This window comes from Miscanthus floridulus, chromosome 17, assembly GCF_019320115.1.
Source record: "Miscanthus floridulus cultivar M001 chromosome 17, ASM1932011v1, whole genome shotgun sequence".
Classification (NCBI taxonomy): Eukaryota; Viridiplantae; Streptophyta; class Magnoliopsida; order Poales; family Poaceae; genus Miscanthus; species Miscanthus floridulus.
This window is the reverse complement of record NC_089596.1, coordinates 62,600,419-62,622,777: the sequence shown is the minus strand read 5'-3', so window position 1 is coordinate 62,622,777 and position 22,359 is coordinate 62,600,419.

The following is a 22,359-nucleotide window of genomic DNA, read 5'->3' as shown; positions in this document are numbered from 1 at the left end:
GCTCGTGCTTCATCATCAGCTACGTCGGGGACTCCTTGGTACTCAGACATCCTCAGCTACGCTAGGGACTCCTCAGTGCTCGGAAATCGCTAGCTACGTTGGGGACTCCTCGGTGCTCATACATCGCCAGCTACGCCGGGGACTCCTCGGTGCTCGAACATCACCAGCTACGCAGGGACTCCTCGCTGCTCAGACATCGCTAGCTACGCCGAGGACTCCTCGCTGCTTGGACATCGCTAGCTACATGGGCGACTCCTCGGTGCTCGGACATTGCTAGCTACGCTGAGGACTCCCTTGGTGGTCGGATCTTGCTATGTGTCATTGGTGTGCTATCAAGCTACTCCATGCTATTTAGATCAGGGTGTGGATCTTGGGCAGCACATCTGGGGTCTTGATACGCATATGTCAAATGACGTCGGCAAGCTTTCAGACTTCTTTTCTTTAACTCTGCTACAAGATTCATTCTTCATCTTCCAGCAGGCTCGGGGACTAAGTGGCTACACTTCATCTGGCGGTGAATATAGTGCTTATTTCTTGATTTACCCTCCTTATTGACGGAGTCTAAGTGGCTACACTTCTCCTAAGTCGAAGAATTTTTAGATTTTGAACTTGAGCTCCTTACATCCTTGTGGCAAGCCTAACTTGGGATATGCTGCTTGGCGATGGTTCACACTGCTCGGCGATGGTTCACAACTGTTCGGCGACTCAACACGGTGGTCGGACCATGAGTTTGACTGCTCGGTTTTGTTCGCACCTACTCGGACAAGCTCAAGACAGCGTTACACAACGGATACAAGGCGCTCGGGGACTAGCTATGGGAAGTATGACCTCGGATACCCACGGCAGACCACATGGGCCGCACCATTAGAGGTGGTCCAGCCCACAAGATCAAGGCGTGCACGGCACTAGTCGACGTGTACTGCAAGATATTGTATAGTACCAAATAGGATACTTTCTTTATAACCCTGTCCCTCCAAAGTATATAAGGATAGGCAGGGGTCCCCTAGTCGACATCGATATACATCTCATATACAATACAATACACCAAAGACACAAGACGTAGGGTATTATGTCGATCAGACGGTCCGAACCTGTCTAAATCATTGTCTCTGTGCCTTGTGTCGCCATCTGGTTCCTGATTACGCGCACCTCCACCGATCAATGTACCTTCGTGGGATATCCCTCAGAGGACTGTCGAGCATCTTTTGTCGACAATTAGTTTCTTCAATCTTTGTGCCTCAGCCTCCATGTTTGTTGAAGTCGGAATTCAAAAGGCAAACATAGAATCAGTACGCTACAATAAAAGCCGATGAAATACACAATGAAGATTTAAGGAAGATACAGAAGTACATCGAAGACAACCCCGAATTAACCATGGAAGAGGCTATGAACATCTATTATGATGTACAAGGGATGGGAATACCGGCAATGAAGTATGAAAGGGGCAATCTTTTGGTTCCCGATGACGAGTATAAAAATTTGACAACATATATACGCCAGTTGCATGAATATTACATGGCTCAAGCAACAGAGACGGAGGACTTTGGTTTTGAGGCTATTATCCGTTCGCCACATGTTTTTCATTATCCTGAAGAAAAGAAGTTCGATGTCGAGTGGGTGTGCTTATTCCAGCTATACCAGAAACGCTCTCTCGATTCACAAATGTTGATGCTATAGACTATGTAAGTACCCTACACGCACGATATTATAATTAACTACTCTCTCGAGACATAAATTGTTAACTTTTGACCAATTCACATGATTTTATGTAGGTGTATAGCAAAATTTTGCATACTAAAAAGCAAATGGGATAACATAGGCTTCTTGGACCCCTTACGAGTCAATGAGAAGACATGTTTAGGCCTCCATGGATGTGACGTGGAAGACTTGAAAGAGAGATTGATTGCTGTTTTCATGAATTCAAGATGAAGAACAAAACCCACATACTTCTAGCCTACAACTGCGAGTATGTGTTTTCGGCTTTTAATTTTATGCTTCTTTTTTTGTTAAGATTATTCGATAATTAAGATTCTGTGATTGCAGCAATCATTTTGTCTTCATTTGTGTCAATCTTGCTAAAAATCTGATCGAGGTGTGGAACTCGAAGAAAAAACCATTTCATCATCTGGATGCACTGGTGGCAGTGCTGAATTAGTAAGCGATCCTAATAACATATTATTTTCTAGTCACACATATCGCTTTCTAATGTTTCTCCTTTTAATGTTGCATAGTATCTGAAGAAGATATATCGATGGGACGCAGGTCCCATTCAAGGTTGTCGAAATGGAGGGGAAGTACCTAAAAACAGCCGGCGGGAAACAATGAATGTGGGTTTTATGTAATATGAGCAATGCTTCGCTACATCGGCGGGAAATAGGAAGAACCAGATAAGTTGGTGTGTATAATCCCCACTTCATTTATGTCTGTTAATGATTCAACAAAATGATTTACTGATTCCTCTTTGGATATCATCTTTTTTGAATGACAGCGCAAGAAATATAACCCTGAAAGGCTGTTAGACATGGAGATCGTCGCACTACAATCGGAGCTGGCAAAATTGATCTTAGCCGAGGTATTGGAAAAAGATGGAGTATTTTTCATTGCACAATCTGTGAAGTTCAAGGACCAGTATGGCCCAGAGCAGCTCGCTAGATTATTGTAAGAAGTCCGAGAAGCATGCTTCATCTTACCGAATAATTTCTTTTTTATTTTGAGGGATCGAGATCTTGATAAGAACATTTAAACTATAACCGTAACATTTGTAATGTTTAATATTGATGGACCTGTCGTCTACGTAGCACATATAAAGCGAAACCCGATTCCACGAAAAATATAAATTAAAATAAATTATAAATAATAAAATGCGAACGGGCCATCACTGCCGGTTAGCAACAAATCGGCAGTGTTGTTGTAACCATCACTGCCGGTTAGCAACAAACCGGCAGTGTTGTCGTAACCATCACTGCCGGTTAGAAACAAACCGACAGTGTTTGCTTGCTCAACACTGTCGGCTTGAACCATGAACCGACAGTGATGGTTACGACAACACTGCCGGTTTGAGCCATGAACCAACAGTGTAGGCTTGCTCAACACTGCTGGCTTGAGCCAAGAACCGACACTCTTGAAGCAACCATCACTATCGGTTGGGACTACAAACCGGCAGTGTTGTTCAACTGGACGTTGTCGGGTGGAGCCAGGAACCAACACTGTTGCTTGTAGATCAGGGCCAGTTTTTAAGAACCGGCAGTGATGTCAACCCCCCATCACTGCCAGTATGCCACTGTCGGTTTAAAATCCGACAGTGAAGAGGTTTTTTGAACCAACAGTGATGTCCAGATCTGGGGTAGTGATATCTCTCTACCTGGCCATCACAAACCCTAATTTGCTCCCCCACGTGCCGTCACAATGCAGAACTCTTGTCGCCAATTAATAGGTCTCATGTGAATTCAATAGGTCTTCATGTGAATTTTATTAAATCCTTCCTGGTGCCGATCAATGTAGATGAGATTAAAGCTAAAGCCTTGGCAGATACTTTTGGATGCAAAATTGGAGCCATGCCTTTCACCTATTTAGGTCTATCCCTTGGCACCACCAGACCTAGTATTCAAGACTTCACTCCTCTTCTATCCAGAATAGAGAGCATGCTTGGAGGTATCAGGCATCTACTTTCTCTCCTATCATGGAAGGTTAATTTTGGTTAATTCTATTTTTTCAACTCTCCCAACCTTTTACATGTGTTTGTTTCCATCTACCCCCACAGATTATCAAACAGATTGATAAGTACAGAAAGCATTGCCTCTGGAGTGGTGGTGACATCAACAGAAAAAGAATTTGCCTAGCAGCTTGGGAAACAACATGCAAACCAAAATATGCAGGAGGACTAGGGATTATCAATATGAAAAGTCAAAATTCAGTCCTCATCAAGTTTCTAGACAAATTCTACAATCATGCAGACATTCCCTGGGTAACTCTAACATGGTCAAAGTTGTATTAGAACACCCACATCCCTCCACATGAAAGATGTCCAATGGGATCCTTTTGGTGGAAGGATGTGCTCAAATTAGATGAGAAGTTTAGACTGTTGACTCATTGCATCTCTAACAAAGGCAAATTAGCTATGTTTTGCCAAGATAGCTGGATAAGCTCCCCTCTTCAAAGCATATCCACAACTCTTCTCATTTGCAAGCAAGCCAAAATGTTTTGTAAAGCACTTCTTGGATACTCATGTGAGAGGTTGTTCACCTTTCCCCTACCTCTCAAGCTTCAAATCAGCTAGCAGAATTCCAGGCTGTAATACAAGAAAGAAACTAGGAGACAGACATAGAAGACAGATGGAGCTACATCTGGAATTCAGATTCCTACTCCACAAAAAAGGCCTATTCCTAGTTGCAAGGCTCATTAGAAGTCTCACCTCTAATCTCCTAGCTCTGGTCCTCATGCAATCTTGGTAAGCACAAATTTTTCTTCTGGTCGTTGCTCAGAGATCGATTAAGCACAAGGAACTCGAGGAGTAAGAACAAATACTTGGAAGACTATAACTATGAGCTATGTAATAGACAATATGTAATAGACAACTAAGTTGCACGGATACGGATACGTGTATCGGTAACGGAAGGATACGGATACGCGGATACGGCAATTTCCTAAAAAACCCGATACGCGGATACGTTTACTATTTAAAAAATAAAATAATAATAATAATAATGCAGGTCTGACCGACCATTGTCTTAGGAAAGCCCACGGCCCATCTAAGCACCATATGTGACACGTAGTATGTCCTACCAGTGCCCTGTCCAACAACCAAACCATTCCATCAATTGCCACCCATCCGTCTCCAGTTCAGCTCTCGCACAGGCGCACAGCAGCTTCCGCCCCCCGCACCCCATCCCCATCTGCTCCACCGCCAGCATCCCCGTCCACCCTTTGCTCCATGGCACACCACCTCCGCTCCGCTTGTGAGCAACCTCGAGCCTGCTTGGATCCTTTGCCGCTGGTCGCCTCGCCTCACCTGCTTGCCTCTCCTCGCCTCGCCCGCGATTGAAGCTCTGCTTGGATCCCTTGCCGCTGCCTGCCTTGCTTCGTCTCGCAGCTCGCTCCGGCAGCGTCAGAGCGTCGATTCGGCAGCCGCGGAGCTCGAATCGACGGCAGCAGAGGTCGATCCGGCGGTGGCGGACCTCAAATCAGCGGCAGCGGAGGTCGAATCCCGTGGTGCCGGAGCTCCAATCAGCGGCGGCGGAGGTCGAATCGACGGCCGCGGGGTCGATCCGGCAGCGGCGGTGCTCCAATCGGCGGCGGCGGTGCCCGAATCGACAGCGGCTCGGCGACCGACGCGAGCACGCGAGCAACCTTGCCCGCGCAGGACTCATCTCCTTCTGCTCCCCTTCGTGTTGCACGGCCTCCACTCTGTTCGTGGCTGGGCCGTATCGGCAGGCCAGATACGTATCTGACGGCGTATCCAACATTTGCGAAAATAATAAAAAATCGGATACTCCGAGGATACGTATCCAGGGCGTATCGGACACATATCCGTATCCGATACGTATCGGATACGTGATACGTGGCTTCAGGGACGTATCCGTGTAACATAGATAGACAATGTGAAGAGACCAGCTTTCATCTCTTCTTTGAATGTCCTTTTAGCATTGCTTGTTTGAACTCTTCATCCATTCACTAGAACCTGAACCTGCACCCCTTGGACATGGTGATAGAAGCCAGAACAACTTTTGGCAGCCCCATTTTAAGAGAACTAGTAATTACAGCTTGTTGGATCGTATGGAAAACAAGAAATGGAGTTATCTTTGGTACTAAAGTCTGCAACCTCAAAAATTGGAAGAGCAGATTCAAAGAGGAGCTTGGATTCGTTTGTATCAAGGCCAAGCAGAATCTAAAAGTGACCCTAGACTTGTGGCGAGAGAATTTCTCTTAGAGCCTTTTCTTTTTCCCTTTTGAGCTTTGAAAGCTTTGTAACTTGTAAATACTTTTCCTCATATGAACTTAAAAAATATAGGTAGGGACCTCCCCAGTTGACGGTTCAGAAAAACAAAACAAAAGAAACTCACCGAGAGATGTGTTGGACAATAAAGGGTTCAAAAAGCTTGAGGTAGAAGGTAAAAAAGTAAAGATATATTTTTTGCGATTAGATAGGGTCTCTCAATCGGTCATGATTCTCTCATATAAACAGAGGGTAGTCTTATTCAAGTATAAAACTTATTCAACACGTAATTTACAAGTCTCTCACGAGATTGGATCAATTTCCAAAGGAAAAACACGAATTGGAGCACGGACTACCAAAACCGGCTCAGCCAGTTTCCAAACCGGCCTTTGTTTTCTACAAAAAGATGGCGGAGTCTGCCGAAACGACCGGTTTTGAAAACTGACCTAGGCCTTTTTTAACTCAGGGTTTACAATGCTTGCCTAAATCGGCTTGGGCTGGTTTTTTCTAAAAATTGACAATTTGATCTTTTTTATTTCCACGTGATTTTCCTGTCCATCTTCAACCTTTCAATTCATATCTTGGTTGTCAACGGAAAGTGTAAACTGTGCATATATATTCTCAGTTCCAAACTTCCAATGTATGCTCCATCTGAACTTTTGAGTTCCGTGCCTATTCGAAGACGCATTATTAGGGGCTGACGTATTTATGCAGACTTAGTCAAGTGTATTATTAGTGCTGTCACATTGGTGCTTATTAATTAATTTGAGACGTATTAATTAATATTTATAGAAAAGTGCTCGGCTAGTGTTTGTATAACTCATTTCTTCTTAATATACAAAGAAGAAAATTTACAATGGTTGAAAAGAATATGGGCCATTCACACAAGATTAGACGGTGCAAAATAGGAGATACTCATGTGAAAGTACTTAGAAGTACTAAATTGATGGGGATGGTATCAAAATATGTGGGCCAGTACCAAAATAGCTGGACCGTTTCTAGATTTTTCTAAAAAAAATCAAATAAGAGTAATTTAGTAATTTCAGTATAGTCATTAAAGGGCAAAACTAGGAATTTCCATCCCTTCTCTATCTCGACCTCTAAATCGTGTGGTCACTCTCGTTAAAAAAATCAGATGGTTCCCATAGAGCAACCATGGGTACCCATTGTGGATTCACGACACGAATCCATGTATGCATAACTTTTTTTTTTTGAAAAATCTAACGCATAACTGTTGCTTAAATTTAAGGGGAATAATTAAAAACAAAAACCACATTTCTTGTGTGTTGATACATGTGCATGAAGTCGTAAATCCACTGTTGAAATCTCTCTCTCTCTCTCCTTCTCCCCATCCGGAGCACCCGGATCATCACCGCCACCGTGCTGCCGGCCGGCGGTTGTGCTGCTACCACCGCGCGTCTGCGTCTGTCCCTCAATCCGTAGCAGTGGGGGAGCTCGGGATCCTGGAGAGTAAGACCAGTTTGGGCTGACTGGCCTTAGCGTCTGCTGCGGCTTCCAGCACCGTGCGGTGGAACAGCCGTAGCTCGTTGGCCTCCTCCTCCCCGACTCCAGCGCCCACGCCTCCCACCCCGCGGATGCGCTGCGCACCACCGCTGCCAGCACGCGTGCACGGAGAAGTGTAGCCGGTGCCGCCGAAGAGTGCTCACCACTGCGGCGGCACTGCGCGAGATGCGTCACCGGGCGCGGGGATGCGGCGGCAAGGCAGGAGATGGCATTATCTCACACAGCATTTTAATGTAAAAACACATGGTGTCAAGGGCAACACTGAAAGCACCCGCCAGGGGACGGCAATTGGACTGAGTTTCTTGTACTCTGTAGCTAGTACAAACAGAGTGTAGAGACATTTAGTCGTCCTCATGTGAAAACCTGCAACTCTGTATTGCTAAGTGTGTATTCGTTAATTGGTCCATTCATGTAACTTTCCTGTATATTCTTGTATAGAAAGTGGCAGCAATTGATATTTCTAGGAATGCATACAATTTTCTAGTAAATTCATGTCTTGTTATGTTACATACAGGCATACAGCTTGAGATATCTAGGCTGCAACTGCAATGCATGGATGATGTGCTAGTCAAAATGGAAAATAAATAGATAAAAAAAACTCCAAAAGAATACAAGACAATCTAAAATTAAATGAACCGAAGCTTCATTATTCATACCAATTACAAGGTAAAGTGGTAAAGTATTTTTGCTTCCCTTCAATCAATTGTAGAGACTATGGAGGGCAGCATTGTAATTTGAAACAACTCAAACTGCCTGAACACTGCCCAGAGAAATGTATCCTCTCTACAACAACTGACTGACTAATACACAAACCCAGAGTGCTCTACTAAGGAGCTATAAGCTTAATCAGCAACCCAAAATAAATTCGGTCCTCGGCATGCACTCAGCTGATCTTCTCTGAGCTTAAGTAATGGCTACTGCAGCCACTCTACGGTGGAACACTGAGAGGCTCGAGCCACGTACAGCTGTAGCAACAACTGCCGCTTTAGCTCAAGCGAACGGAGCCAAATGGCAGTTGCCATGAGCTGCTCTCGCATCAGCGTCAGGTTCTCGTCAGAGATCGTTGTTATGATCCTAGACCTCCAAGTCACAATTACAAGAGTATTGTTATGATCCTAGACCTCCAAGTCACAATTACAAGAGTAACTGATACAATTTGGGAATAAGAGGGAATTTAGACTGGGTACAGCAAGGAATTGGAGGGAGAAGCAAGAATAGCAGGGGTTCCTGGAACTAGACGAAGGTAGAAGACGAGTTCCAGTTCTGGTTGGATGCCTTTCCTGATGGCTGCGTGGTCTTTTATTCCTCTGCTCGTGTCCCAGCAAACGCATCTCGGAAGCCCATGCAACAGCCCAGCCTGGAAGTCCATCCAGTGGCCCAGTCCATGACAATCGTCTTCTCGTACATCTTTGCATGGTCACATTTCAGACAGACATAAATTTTTCAGAACCAAAATGTCAGTCATCATATAAGTTGGCAATATGCATCCTACAACTGCTAGCACTGGATCGTGTTCCGAAGCGTCAACATGCTCTGTAAAACTCCCCCGAGGTCCGAGCTCAATAGCAGCGGCGGTGGCGCCCCAATCACCAAAGGCCCGAGCTCAACAACGACGGCCGCGTCGCCCTGATCTTCAAAGGCCCGACCTCTTCAGCAGCCCGAGCTCTTCAACAGCCACAGTGACGGCGGCGATGGTGCCTTGATCTCCGGCAACCCGAGTTCTTCAGCAGCGGCGGCGGTGGCGACGGTTGAACCTGATCTTCCGACACCCTAGCTCAGTTGTTATTCCGCACAATAGACACCAGTAAGAAAAGAATTTTTGGTGATCGTTTAAAAAACCACTACTATGCCAGCGATCGTAAAAAAAGTGATTTTTAGAGACGATTTTAAAACCGTCCATAAAAATTAATTTTTAAAAACGGTTTTCTTAAGACAACAGCCCTTAAAAATCTATTTTCAGAGTCGGTTGACTTAAATCAACCATTTCTAAAAATAATTTCCAAATTTTTATAAAAAATATTTAGAAGCCATAAAAATAAGAAAAAAAATAGTGTGGCCAGAGGCCTAGAGGACTAACCAGCCACTCGTAGAATTTAATTTTCGCCATTTTTTGATATAGTGCAGCCGCTAGGATTTGACCTCTCGCTCCGCGCATTTAGTCCTCTCCCAGTATACCATACAATCATTTTGTAGTGACGGTTTACTTAACAGAACCGCCTCAAAAATGTATTTCTAAAGGTGGTTTATAAGCTACCGTGCTCCTAGAGACTAGAGCAGTTACAGACATATTGCTAAGTAAATTGTTGTTGTTAGACATAGGAGACGTCTTAAAAAATTGTTTTTTTACCGGTGAGAGGGAGGAGTGCCAATTAGCTATGGGGCGGCGGCGCCTAGGGCCTAGCGAAAGGCGCCAGCGCTGGCTACGACCTATCAGAAATGCGGCGCCGGCGACCGAGATAAAGGCGTATGTGTTGAGATAAAGGCGTATGTGTTGGCAGATTAGTAAGAGAAGGGGCAGAACCTCAATTACGAATATATCCTCTGCAAAAAAGAATCTAAATAATATTCCTTAATTAATTAGTAAAAATAAAAATTAAAAGTACATAGAGGTACCAGCTGTACTTTCCCAACTATTATAAATGAATATAATTAGAGGCTCAGGTGTCTTGGAGAAAAAAGAAATGAGACCTGTCAAAGAAGGCCATAATATGGTATTTCTGGGTGCAGGGCGTCCAACGGACGGATGCTCGTAATGGTGGGCCGCCCGCGCTAGCCCATGGACCGCTCCGGACGGTAATTCTTATCTGCTCATCTACTCGTACTCCCCCCCCCAAACAGTTAAAAAAAACTCACCTCACGAAGCGTCGCCGCACGCCCGTGCCGCCTCGGCGACCACTCTCCGCCGCGTGCCCGTGCCACCTCAGCGGCTGCACTCTCTACTGTGCCTCCCTCTCCACCGCCCCTTTGCTCCACCAGTCGACATCTCTACAACGCCAGAGCGTAGCAGTCCATCTTCCTCCCTCTCCACTGCGCCTCTCGCACGCCGTGGCATTCTAGAGCGCGTGGACCCACCGCGGCCTTCTCCAATGGACTTGCCGTGTCCTTCTCCACCGGAGTGCCGAGCTCCACACCAGTGAACTCCACACGCCGACGAGCCTCTATTCCCAAACAGCAAGGAGATATTACGCTGAAAGCGCGTGTTGCAAACGTATGTTTCAAGTGTTTTAGATATTTCAGAGGTACATTGTAAAAATAGATCGAGATGTTGCACAAGTTGCAATGGCTATACACATATGTTTCAAGTGTATGTTTCGACTGTTTCAGAAGTATGTTGCAAGTGTTTTATCCGGATGTTTCAAAAGTAGCTCTGGATGTTGTATATATATGCATGGTTGCAAGCTTATGTTTTTAAGTCTTTTCAGTTGCTTCAAACGTATGTTCCAAGTGTTTTATCTGGATGTTGCATATATTTTGCAATTGCTACACACGTGTTTTTCTGGAGTTTTAGACGTATGTTGCAAGTGTTTCAGTTGTTTTGGATGTATGTTGCAAATGTTTTCATCTGAATGTTGCAAAAGTAGATTTGGTGTTGCACATGTTGCAATAGGACTCAGCTGTCATCGTGCATGTGCGTGGGAAGTGGAGGGATGGGAAACAGAGGGGGATGGCGGCAGGGGCACGACCGGTCCCCGCTTGTGCGTGCAGCAGGGTGCGGGCTGTCCCCTCTATTACGGGTGGAACCAGATAACTTTTACAGGCTGGGTAGGAGTTACGGGTGAAACCAGATAATTTTGCAGGTTGGGTGGGAGCTATGTCCAGACGCCTCTTGGAGTTCGATGTCCGGACGCTAGCGTCTCCCTAATATATAAGGACTTTTCTCCTATCATTAGTTAATTAATAAAACTTCTATGATCAATAACTATATCTTTTATAAAGCTAATTCCACTAGGAGTCCATTTTTACATGCAAGCCATCCATATCATATCCCACTAACTATGCACATCATGTCCTTCTAATAGCCATGTCATCCTACTAACTTCCAACCTCTTAATTGCACGCTGTCCACATACATTATCTTCGCCCTAACTTTATTTTAATTTTTTCTCAATTCCCGCTGCAATGCGCGAGATATCTTCTGGTACTTATATTTTCAATCCCTGCTTGCATTCTATCTCATCATACATCTGTCCACATCGCCATCTACTAGAATGTAGATATGATAGTCCACTAGCACAAGCAATTATGTTTTTATTTAAATTATTCACGTTAGCAAGCTACATCATCCACTAACATATATTTAGTTGTCGGTATCAGTATGCTACACCATCCACTAACATGTATTATGATATTTATCTATTCATGTAAGTAAATATAAGTAGCATAGTTTTATTTTTAATCATCTGGATTTCCACAGCAACGTGTGAGGTATCTTCTAGTTTGTCTAAAAGTTAAACTATCAGGACAGCTCCATCGATGACTTATAAGATAGTTCTAAGCATTTTATTTAAAATTTTAATAGAAGAGAGAGAAAAGCTAGCTCTTAATCAAGAACTAGTCTTATACATACATGTCAAGATCATTTAAGGTTGCCATGTATGAGTTGTTTTTAGGAATAAACCATACTATGCGCTATATTACTAAAAGTTAGCATTATTGAAAAGATTGTCTTAGGCCCTGTTTGGTTGGACTTTTGGCTTTGGCTTTTGGCCCCAAAAGCCAAAAGCCCAACCAAAGGGGCTGCTTTTGGAGGGTGTTTTTTCAGAAGCAGCTGCTTTTCCGTAGTTCATTTTTGAAAGCTGGTTTGACCCTGCTTTTGGCTTTTGGCTTTCTGCTTTTCGAAATTGGTGGAATAAAAAGCTCTTCCATAGTTGTTTCAAGAGAGATAAAGATAAAAGGTATATTTTATACTTGTTTAACCAAACAGCTTTCAGCTTTTCTACAGCTCACAGCCCACAGCAGCTTTTCCACAGCTCACAGCCCACAGCAGCTTTTTCCCACAGCCACAGCTCAACCAAACAAGGCCTTAGAGTCAGTGATTGATTCTTTACTGTGCCCTCAGAAGTACACCAGCCGTTCATTCTCCTGCTACGGGCTGTTTGGATTCAGGACTACAGTTTAGTCCCTATTATATCGGACGTTTATATACTAATTAGGAGGATTAAATATGGGATAATTATAAAACTAATTACATATATGGAGACTAATTTGCGAGACGAATCTATCAAGCCTAATTAATCCATCATTAGTATATGTTTACTGTAGCATCATATGGTCAAATCATGTACTAATTAGGTTTAATAGATTCATCTCGTAAATTAGTTTTCATCTATGTATTTAGTTTTATAATTAGTCTATGTTTAATACTATAAATTAGTGTTGAAACTTTGCATGCATCAGAGCAATTTGGTAGTGCTGGTAGGCCCGTCCAGGAGAGAGAGGCAGCTGATGGCCTGTATATCGGAACTTCTTTCAAGGGAGGAGATGATGGAAAGGCAACGTTCGCGAGTGGATTGGCTGAGGGAAGGAGATCGCAACACTTCTTTTTTTCCAGGCCAAATCACGGGCGAGAGCAAAAGGAAACAAAATCTCTTCTGTTAAAAGGGAGGATGGCTCGGTGGCAGTTGTTCAGGAGCAACTAGAGGAGATTGCCACTACTTTCTATGGTGATCTTTTCTCGGCCCAATCCGATTTAGAGCCGGCCTTGGTCCTGGAGCATGTCCCTCGGAAAGTTACTGATGACATGAACGAAAGGCTTGCTCGTCCTTTCTCGGCAGTGGAAGTGGAGAGGGCTTTGTTTCAGATGGGAGCAAATAAGGCCCCAGGGCCGGACGGCTTCACAGCCGGCTTCTATCAGTTACATTGGGACCTGATGAGCTCTAGTATCATTGCTGCAGTGTTGGACTTTCTTAATGGAGGAATGATGCCAGATGATTTGAACCGTACTACAATTGTCTTAATTCCAAAAACGAGGAATCCTCGGGAGATGAAAGAATTTCGACCAATCTCTCTTTGCAATGTCCTGTACAAAATCTGCTCCAAGGTCATAGCAATGAGGACGAGGGAATTTTTGGATGATATTCGCCCTATTCGCTTGGCTTATAAGCCGTACTTTTTCAACCAACGAACAATATTTTTCTCTCACAACGAATCAGCCAACAGTACTTTCAGCCATGGCTTATGTAACACCCCAGGTGTTTGACACCAGTTAAGCAATGGGTTTGAGCTAAAACATGGTATATTAAGTGATGATGAAGATGTCAAGGTCAAACCTATAGAAACGAGTCCCAACCTAAACTTGGAGATTGCACCTTTGCTCGCCTATTGACCCCTTTTCAAGATATATGCTTGGGTGGTGTTATTGGAATATCTTCGTGTGTCTCACATCAATAACCACCTATATTGATCCATGGAAAAGTTTCGTGAAGTTTGGAATCAAGAAGTCACATGAAATGACGAGTTATGTCATTGCTTGAATTATTTATAAAGTAAAGGGAATTCTCGATCATCAACCAAACCTTGCAACCTTGCCCAAATGACTCTAGATTAACTCTACAACAAAAGTCATGAAAGGTTCATGTTGAGCAAATGCCAAGAAAATGCCACAATGGGTCACAACGGATAATTTAAGCTTTATCGTGGTCCTTCTTTGATCAAAGTAGAACTATAGCTTCTGCACCTGTTATGAAGTTGGGCCTTTAATAAAAGTTGAAGTTTGAGTGGAGTAGAACAAACTTTGTTTTTGGACCCAGAGCCAGATCAACTTGGAACTAAGTCAAATCGAGGCTCGAACTTTGAGTTGACAGCTGTTTTCAGTACTTAGAAAATTTTCTAAGTCTGGAATCCATTGTCATCGCTGTTGGCATTCCGCGTTCTCCAAATTTTGCTAAGAAACTTCAGTTGATCCAAATGTAAAAGTTGGAGCTTACATGATGGGGAAGAACATACAAGAAGATGGCACCAGTTGCATTTCATTTCGACCATCAATTTTGGATGTTTGCTTGTCGCTGTCAAATCACTGACACTATCAAATTTAGTACTAATTATCTGCTAATCCACCAGCCTAATGGCCGAGCACCCTTAATCAAGTTTGTAGAGCATCAGAAGATGAAGCATTTTGCTTCAAGGCCCATAGCCCAGTTCGGAGCAGAGCTGGCCCAAAAACGGACTCCAAGGCGGGCACAGTGACGCTCACCACGTGTTCGACGAATGGGCGCCGTGGCAGCCATGCAGCAGAGCGCGCGTTTCATTGCCGCCGCGCGTCCGACCTCCGTGCCACGCGCTGCCTCGCGCCCTGCTGCTCCAAGACCGAGCGCCCGGGTGTCTCCCTGCCTTCCTCCCTCGCTCTCGCCCTCCCTGGCGCTCTTCCTTCGCGCGCACGCACACCAGAGCTCGCCCACCATGGTCGCCGCCGTCGAGCTCCCGTGCCACCACTGCTCCCTCGCCTACAGCCCTCCTGCGCCTGCTCCGAGCGTCGCTACGCATCCGTCGCATCACGACGCCCCCCTGCGCCCCTTTTTCGGTCACCGCGGCCGCCGGAGCGCCGTCGCCGCCAGTTCCGGCGAGCTCGAGCCACTGGCTTCTGTGGCCAGCCGTCCTTGGGCCACCGCAAGCCGAGCTGTGGGCTCCTAGTTGTGCGTACGCTCTCGCGGGTGCTCCACGCCGCTGCCAGCCACCGCCCGCCAACGCCGGCCAGCTCCTCCGCCGTCGCCACCGGAGCTGCGCCCCTGCACGCCGCGCACGCGCGTGGCCAGGCCACTGTGGGCCACCTCGGGCCGAGCCGAGGCCTCCGGCGTGTGCGCGCAGGCCCAGGCACCCTCCCCGCCACTTCACCGCCGCCGGCGACGACCATGGCCACCGGAGCCACGAGCCGGCCGGCCACTCCCTGCTGCCGTCCTGAGGAAGAAGAAGATGGACCACGCGCGTGAATAGAGTGTCTTCCAGGGGGTTAAGTGATGAAGTGGTGACTCTGATGAATAGTGCAGTAAAGGATCTGTTCGTGCGGGTTTTATTTGTGGAAACTACAGGGACCCTTATGCAAGTTTACATTCCTTTTCTTTTGCTTTTTACAGATTTGAATGATGAACTTTGAAAATTCGTATTAATTAGTAGAAAAATCATAAAATAGAAAATGAGGACTTTTTGGAATCCTTGTGAAATTCTCTATGTACTAGATCAATAATATTACCTGCTTTAGTTTAAAGGTTTAGCTGTAAAAATAGATTTAAGCAGTTAGGTTCTCAATGCTAGTCATGTCTTGTTCTTTTTATAACTGCAGTTATTTTACTCAAATAAATGTGAAATTTTTATGGAGTGTTACTGATGTGATTAGTGATGTCTGGTAAAAATTTCAGTATTTTAGGCTTGATAGTTTAAGATCTATAAAAATAACAAATTGCCTGTATTGCCTTACCCTTATTCTGAATAGGCCTGCAAGATTAAATTAATTGGCCTAGTTAGGTTATGAATCATGACTTTGTGATAATACATGAGTTGTAGTACTTTTATTAAGCTTTTCAAAAAGCTAAATATCATGATTTTTGGTTAAGTAGATCTTGAGTTATACTTGCTTAAATATCAGTGGTTGTTTCTGCCCAAACTCTGACAGGGTTACCTTGTTGGTATTGTGGGGCCTTCTTAATAGTAGAATTTGCTTTAGGTGTTTACAACAAAGTTGTTTAGAATTTGATAAGCTTTCTAAAAAGTCTAGAACCACATTTATTGGATATGTATAACTCCATTTATAGCTGTTTAAAGTGGCATGTCAGTTTCTGTCTATGTTTTGGACAGAGATGCAATTATTGGATTAATTGACCCTTCTAACTGTAGAATCATCTTAAGATGATAATAAGAAAGTTGTAGATAACTCACCTAACTAGCTTGTGTTAAATTTTCATGGCATGTGGCCAAGTATTTTGTGAGTTATGACTGTTCTAAGTTGGTCTTCAGAAAATTGTAGCTTTCTGGAATTGCTGGACCAGCTTTGAGAAATGTGCCTTTTTAACCTGGTTAACTTTGGAATCATGCTGATAGGTTTAAATATGAATTGTAGACAATTTCATAATATTTCCATAATGTCTTCTTGCAAGTCATTTGGATTTGTGTAACTCTAGTTATAGCTAAATTTTGTAGCTACTGTTTACATGTCCAGAAATTGGCAGATTCTAATTATAGTGTTTGCTTGTATATTGTTAAGTGTGACTTATGCCTTGAATGATGACTGAGTTAGAGCACTTGAGATCTTGGGAAACTTGTGTCATGATTGGTGTTGTCGTCTTCTTTGCCATCTTAGCATGATAGATTGTGTGATGTTTAAGTTAAGCATCGCAAAGTACTTAAGTGTGTTAGTGTAAACTATGCTTGTCTTGCTTGCTATTTTGTGATGTGTCTCATGGTACTATTCTTCATAATTATGCACTTGCATATTGCATCTCATCTAGGTGCGCTAGATGAACCACGTGAAGAATATGATGTTGGAGCCAAACCCGAAGACGGTGTATGGAGGATCTATCCCGAAGATGGAAGGACTAAGCAAGTGCTAGGATCTGAGATGTCACCAGGATGGTGCAAGCTAACTGAATTGACTTGTGTCGGCTCCCAGGCAAGCCCCGGAGCATTATAAGTCTCCTAATTTATAAAAGCAATTCTTTTTATATATGAGTTATATATTGTTGCATTAAGTTGTAGGAGTTGATTGAAACCGTTGATATATTTATTACTATCCTTGCCTACCTTATTATCTTTTTACCCTGTTGGGTCAGGATCGAATAACTGCTTAGCCTTGCTTAGACCGGTAGCGATCGGTGATATCCAGTCACCTACATTATAGGTGGTTACTGGAAGAATTTAGCTATGGAAAGAATGATATCCTGGAATTAACCATGTGTGATGGATAATTGGAGACCGGACGGAAAAAGTTGGAGGCAACCAGACAGGGTTCTGGGGTGCTGTTAGTTTCCGTCTGTGTCGATTAAGGACCGATCGTTGTTGGCCCTCGAGTCATGTTGAACGTATGCCTTACATTTAGCTGGCCGGATAAAGTACCTTCCGACCGCGAAGCTGGGAGATTTTTCGGGCCGAGTAGATTGCCCGCAACGCACTGTGCCGGAGCAGGTGTGGTAGGACACGGGGGCGGGATGATAAGGCCAAAGTGCAGTCGGTCGGCCCCCGGGTACATGTGGTTCCTGGCAAACTCGAGATACCTGGAAAGTTGACTCGGTGATCAATATCTCACTTTAGCGGGTGAGTGAGGTTTGTGTAAGGAATAAATCACCAGCTGGTTAGGAATCGATTCGAATCGCCATCGCTCCTGGATAGTGAGCACTTGACTCGAGTTACTGCATCGTAGTAATTATTATGGAACAATGATGGTTATCTGGATGGTATGGGATATGCTAAATCTAAATTGGTAACTGGATGTTATTGGTTAATCAAGTGATTGCTATAGTACAGGTGCTTACCTAGATGGATAGGTCATAATAAAGATGATGCAAAGTACTTAAAATGGTTTCTTCATGATAGCTTATGCTTTTCGCAAATAAGTCAGCTAGCCCACTAAAGAAAGCCATGCATAATCCTTGGTGTCATTTGTTTTGGTTTCCGACGGGTAAGTCTGGCTGAGTACATTCGCGTACTTAGGGTTTATCCCACCTTGTTGCAGGTGATGTTCTCGACCTGTTGATGATGGTGGCTAACCACCGGTGGGCTCGGTGATTTTATACTTACTTCTCATCTATATGCTTTTGTCGGATGATGTCACTATGCTAGCAATATATTTGGAACTTATATTAATGTAATCATTTGAAAGCTATGTTGTTTTCACTAAGCGGTTTTGAAACCCAAACTTGTACTATTATTTGTTAACCCCTTTGTAATATTATTTCCGCTGCAACCCGATGTATGTGATGTGTATTTGCTTAATCACGCGATCTTGGTTGTGATGTTGATTTACCGAGGTCTTTCGGGACACTCGGCGGACTACCGTGTTTATATGAGTGAAAGTATGGGTGTGTCAACGTGTTAGCGGGGACAACCGTACTTGATCTTGTATAAATTGGGCGGTTCTGTCACAGCTTATCAGCCAAACGAACAGGGCAATTATATCCGAAGAACAAAGTGCCTTTGTTCCTGGCCGATTAATCTCCGAGGATAGTATCAGTTGTGGAGATTGGATTGCACTACGTAGCTTTTGTTTCAAACGGAGAAGATTTCTGCTACAAAATCTCTATATTTTAATCAATAATAAAGGCAACGAAGGATATAACGTGGGCGTGAGCTCCGCGGTGCCACACGCGAGCTCCGCCGGGCGTGGCTCCGAGGGCATGGCGGGCGTGAGCGAGCTATTGGACGGGGAGGTAGTGGCCACGATGAATTTCGCTGGTGAGCGGAGCCTTGCCCGCGGTGGGGAAGAGAGGGAAAACAGAGAGACATTGGTGGAACCCACGACAGGCTAAAATAACCCTATGAAATTGTGCAATGAAACTATACACTGAGGGAGAGGGTTTCATATTAAGTTCATATCTTTGAAAACTGAAAGGTGAAACCTTCCACTGATACTCAGCCCTAGTAGGCCCGTATATCCCACAGCACACGCCACAGTGGTGGGCTTGTGGGCTAATACATGCTGGAAAGCCTTTTTTTTCTCTCCCTACTTTCCTGCTACTTTCACGAAGAAGATTAGAAGAACACATGCTGAACCGCTCACCACGACGTTGCCCTACGGACACGCACTTTGGGCTTGTTTGGTTTGGAGCCTGGGAAGATTTTGCCTAGGCAAGGAGGTTCCTGGAAGCTGCCTGTGACATGTTTGGATTGGACCCTGGTGACTTTCCTGGCCCAGGCAATCCAGTCCGCTCCCAGGCGATAAAAAACGAGCGCCTGGCTCTCAGTTGCCTGGCCTGGACGTTGGTTACAGTGCTAAGCTAGTCATTTAGTACATTATATTATTACTTTGATGTACGCTATATTATTTATATTTCTATTTCCTATTGTTAATCTGTGATAGGTGCAACCGAGATACATTTAGTACATTTTATTCTATTTATTCCTTAATCATATGAATGAATTATTAGGAAAATAAAATATTAAAAGTATTTATATTTTATATTACTTTATTAAAGGTTTTATTTATATTATTTTTGTATTATAATAATATATATTACTCGAATGATGCTAAAGTTTTATATAGAAGAAAATATATTTTCTTTTTTATTAAACTTCTTAGGCATATTCTATTTCTTTTTTCACAGCTATGTGTAAAAACTTTTTGTATATTTTATATTTTCTAGTCTTTCTCCCCTCGGTTGATCATGTTCACGTTAAAATTAGCATAATGTGTGCAGTATAATTATAATTATCTTTCTTCCTCATACGTTCTTTCCTTATGACATTTTTTAAATAGCTAGGAAATCTATTAACTTTATTTGTAATTGTAATTTCAAATATATTATTAATTGAGAAAATATGGATGCTTTTATTTATTTATTATTATTTATAACCATAACCGTGTAAGTTTAAATATGGTATTATACCTTTTATTAGCTTTTAAATATGTATTGTATCTTTTATTAGCCTTTTCAGGCACAGGCTTCCAACCAAACAGACCTTCTTCAGACTTGCCTGGCCAGGCAAATATCATCAACTTTTCAGGCAACTCTCAGACAACACTTTTTGCCAGGCAAGTCCTCCAGGTCTCCAACCAAACAGGCCCTGGAGATGCCAAATGTGCCCGATCTCCGATTTTCAGTGAGGAAACAGTATTTGAGCCAATTTAGCTCCCAGGTCGTTCTAAATGTAGACATATCATCCCCACTGACATTGTGAAGATCATTCAATAAAGATGGAACCAAAACGAAAGGGCAAGTGCGATAGCAATGGAGAAACTAGAGATACATGTTGCAAACTTATAGTTAGCAAAATTTGATATAAAATAATTAGACGATCACACAGTGCCCCAGTGATTGAGTTACTAAGTGTCTCAGTGCCTGAGTGGCTAATAATTACTTGAGTGACTAAGTGGCCGAGTAACCAAATGGCTAAGTTATCGAGCGGCCGAGTGATTGAGTTATCGAGTGGTCTAGTGACATTTTAAGAAAACGGTCAATGATATCTCATTAACAAACAAATCAAAAATCACATCTTACTATAATAGGTGTTGATTATCACAATCATAAACATGTGTGTGGCACGCGTACCCTGCAAAATAATCGATGAGACGGACCTTGTTCATTTTATCCGTTGGTTACTTGGTTTCAACGGGGCGACGACGATGGTCGTCGCGGCATGCATGCGCGGACCGACGAGCGGCCCTGGCAAGTCTGGCAGTCGGGATGATGTCGAGATCAGCGAGGAGTTGATCACCGCACCGGTGGCGCAGGTGAGGTGTCACCGGATATCAAGAGGACACGACGAGGCGAACGTGATAGCGTGCGGCCGCGGACCCTCTAGAGCCCTGTGGTCCACGTGAAATGGCCATCGAAAAATCCAACTGTGCTGGATCGAAATCATCCCACCGCCAAGCTGGACCATCGTCTAAATGGAGCGTCGTGACAATTCTGGCCCATTCACTCGATATCACCAGCAGCAAACAAAATTAGGCATTGCCATCGCAAAATATTTGCAAGTTCTCTTTTTCTTTAATAAAGGCATTTGCCAGTTTATAGGGTATACTTCCTGCATTCTAAATTATAAGTCATTTTAACTTTATTAAAGAGTCAATGGATCTTAAGTTTAACCAAAATTATAAGGATTTATGACATCAAATAGACATATACTATGAAAATATAATTAATGAAGAATCTAATAATATTTATTTGGTATCATCAACGTTATTATTTTATTATATAAATTTATTCAAACTTGAGATGTTTTGACTCACAAAAAAAGTTAGAATGACTTATAATTTAGGACAGACAGAGTAGATATGAAGAACACACAAAACGATGTACCCATATGTGTATTTGTAGTTATATACGACTAGGTAGTATGACCGTGCGTTGCTACAGGACAACAAAGCTTTTGTAATAAAAGCACACGGATCGTACGATAAGATAACAATCGCACTGTTCGCTTGGCTTCTAAGCTGTACTTTTTCAGCCAACAAACAATATTTTTCTCTCACAACAAATCAACCAACAGTACTTTAAGCCATGACTTATCAGCCAAGCGAACAAGGCAAATATTGTGAAATTAAATATCGATGTTAAAATGATATTTAACCCAAAAGGCAAAGTTTGTAAAATTAACAGTCACAGAGAGCGCGACGTCGCAGGCTCACCAACTCTACTGTATAGACATTTTCGTGCATTGTAAAGGGAACAAATGATGCCCTGATAATTTGTGCATGAACATGTTATACCGTTACAAAAAACGATAATGCGAGCGTGATGTTCGGAATGTCAATATTACAAATTGAATTTTGTGCATGGCTAAAATTATCATTGATGATTTGCAATCATCAAGGTATGCATTTATATTATTATACATTTGTGCATATGCACATAAAAGTTCATATCACCGTAACAAGATTAATTCATTCCTCAACCTTTTAGATCAAACCATCTCTTTGAATTATCAGTTTGCTTCATACAGACTGGTATACCAAGGCCACCCTTCTTCATATTTTAAATCTTGGATCTACAACATCTTGAGCGTGGGGTACAGAACCAGGACAAGAGGCACATCGGCTACACATTTGAATAGCTATATGAAACTACATAAAACTCAATAAGGCAAACTTTCAGCCTAAAACCAAATTAACTTGCACGTGCATGGGAATAAAAAGACTAAGGTAATCCAAGTTTGCAGTGTGTAGTACTGTTGGTGTAGAAAGCGACTAATACGTAAATATTTGTAGTTTTGCTGTACGTTGTGATCGGAGGTGGCCTAGCACTCAATGACACAGGGTT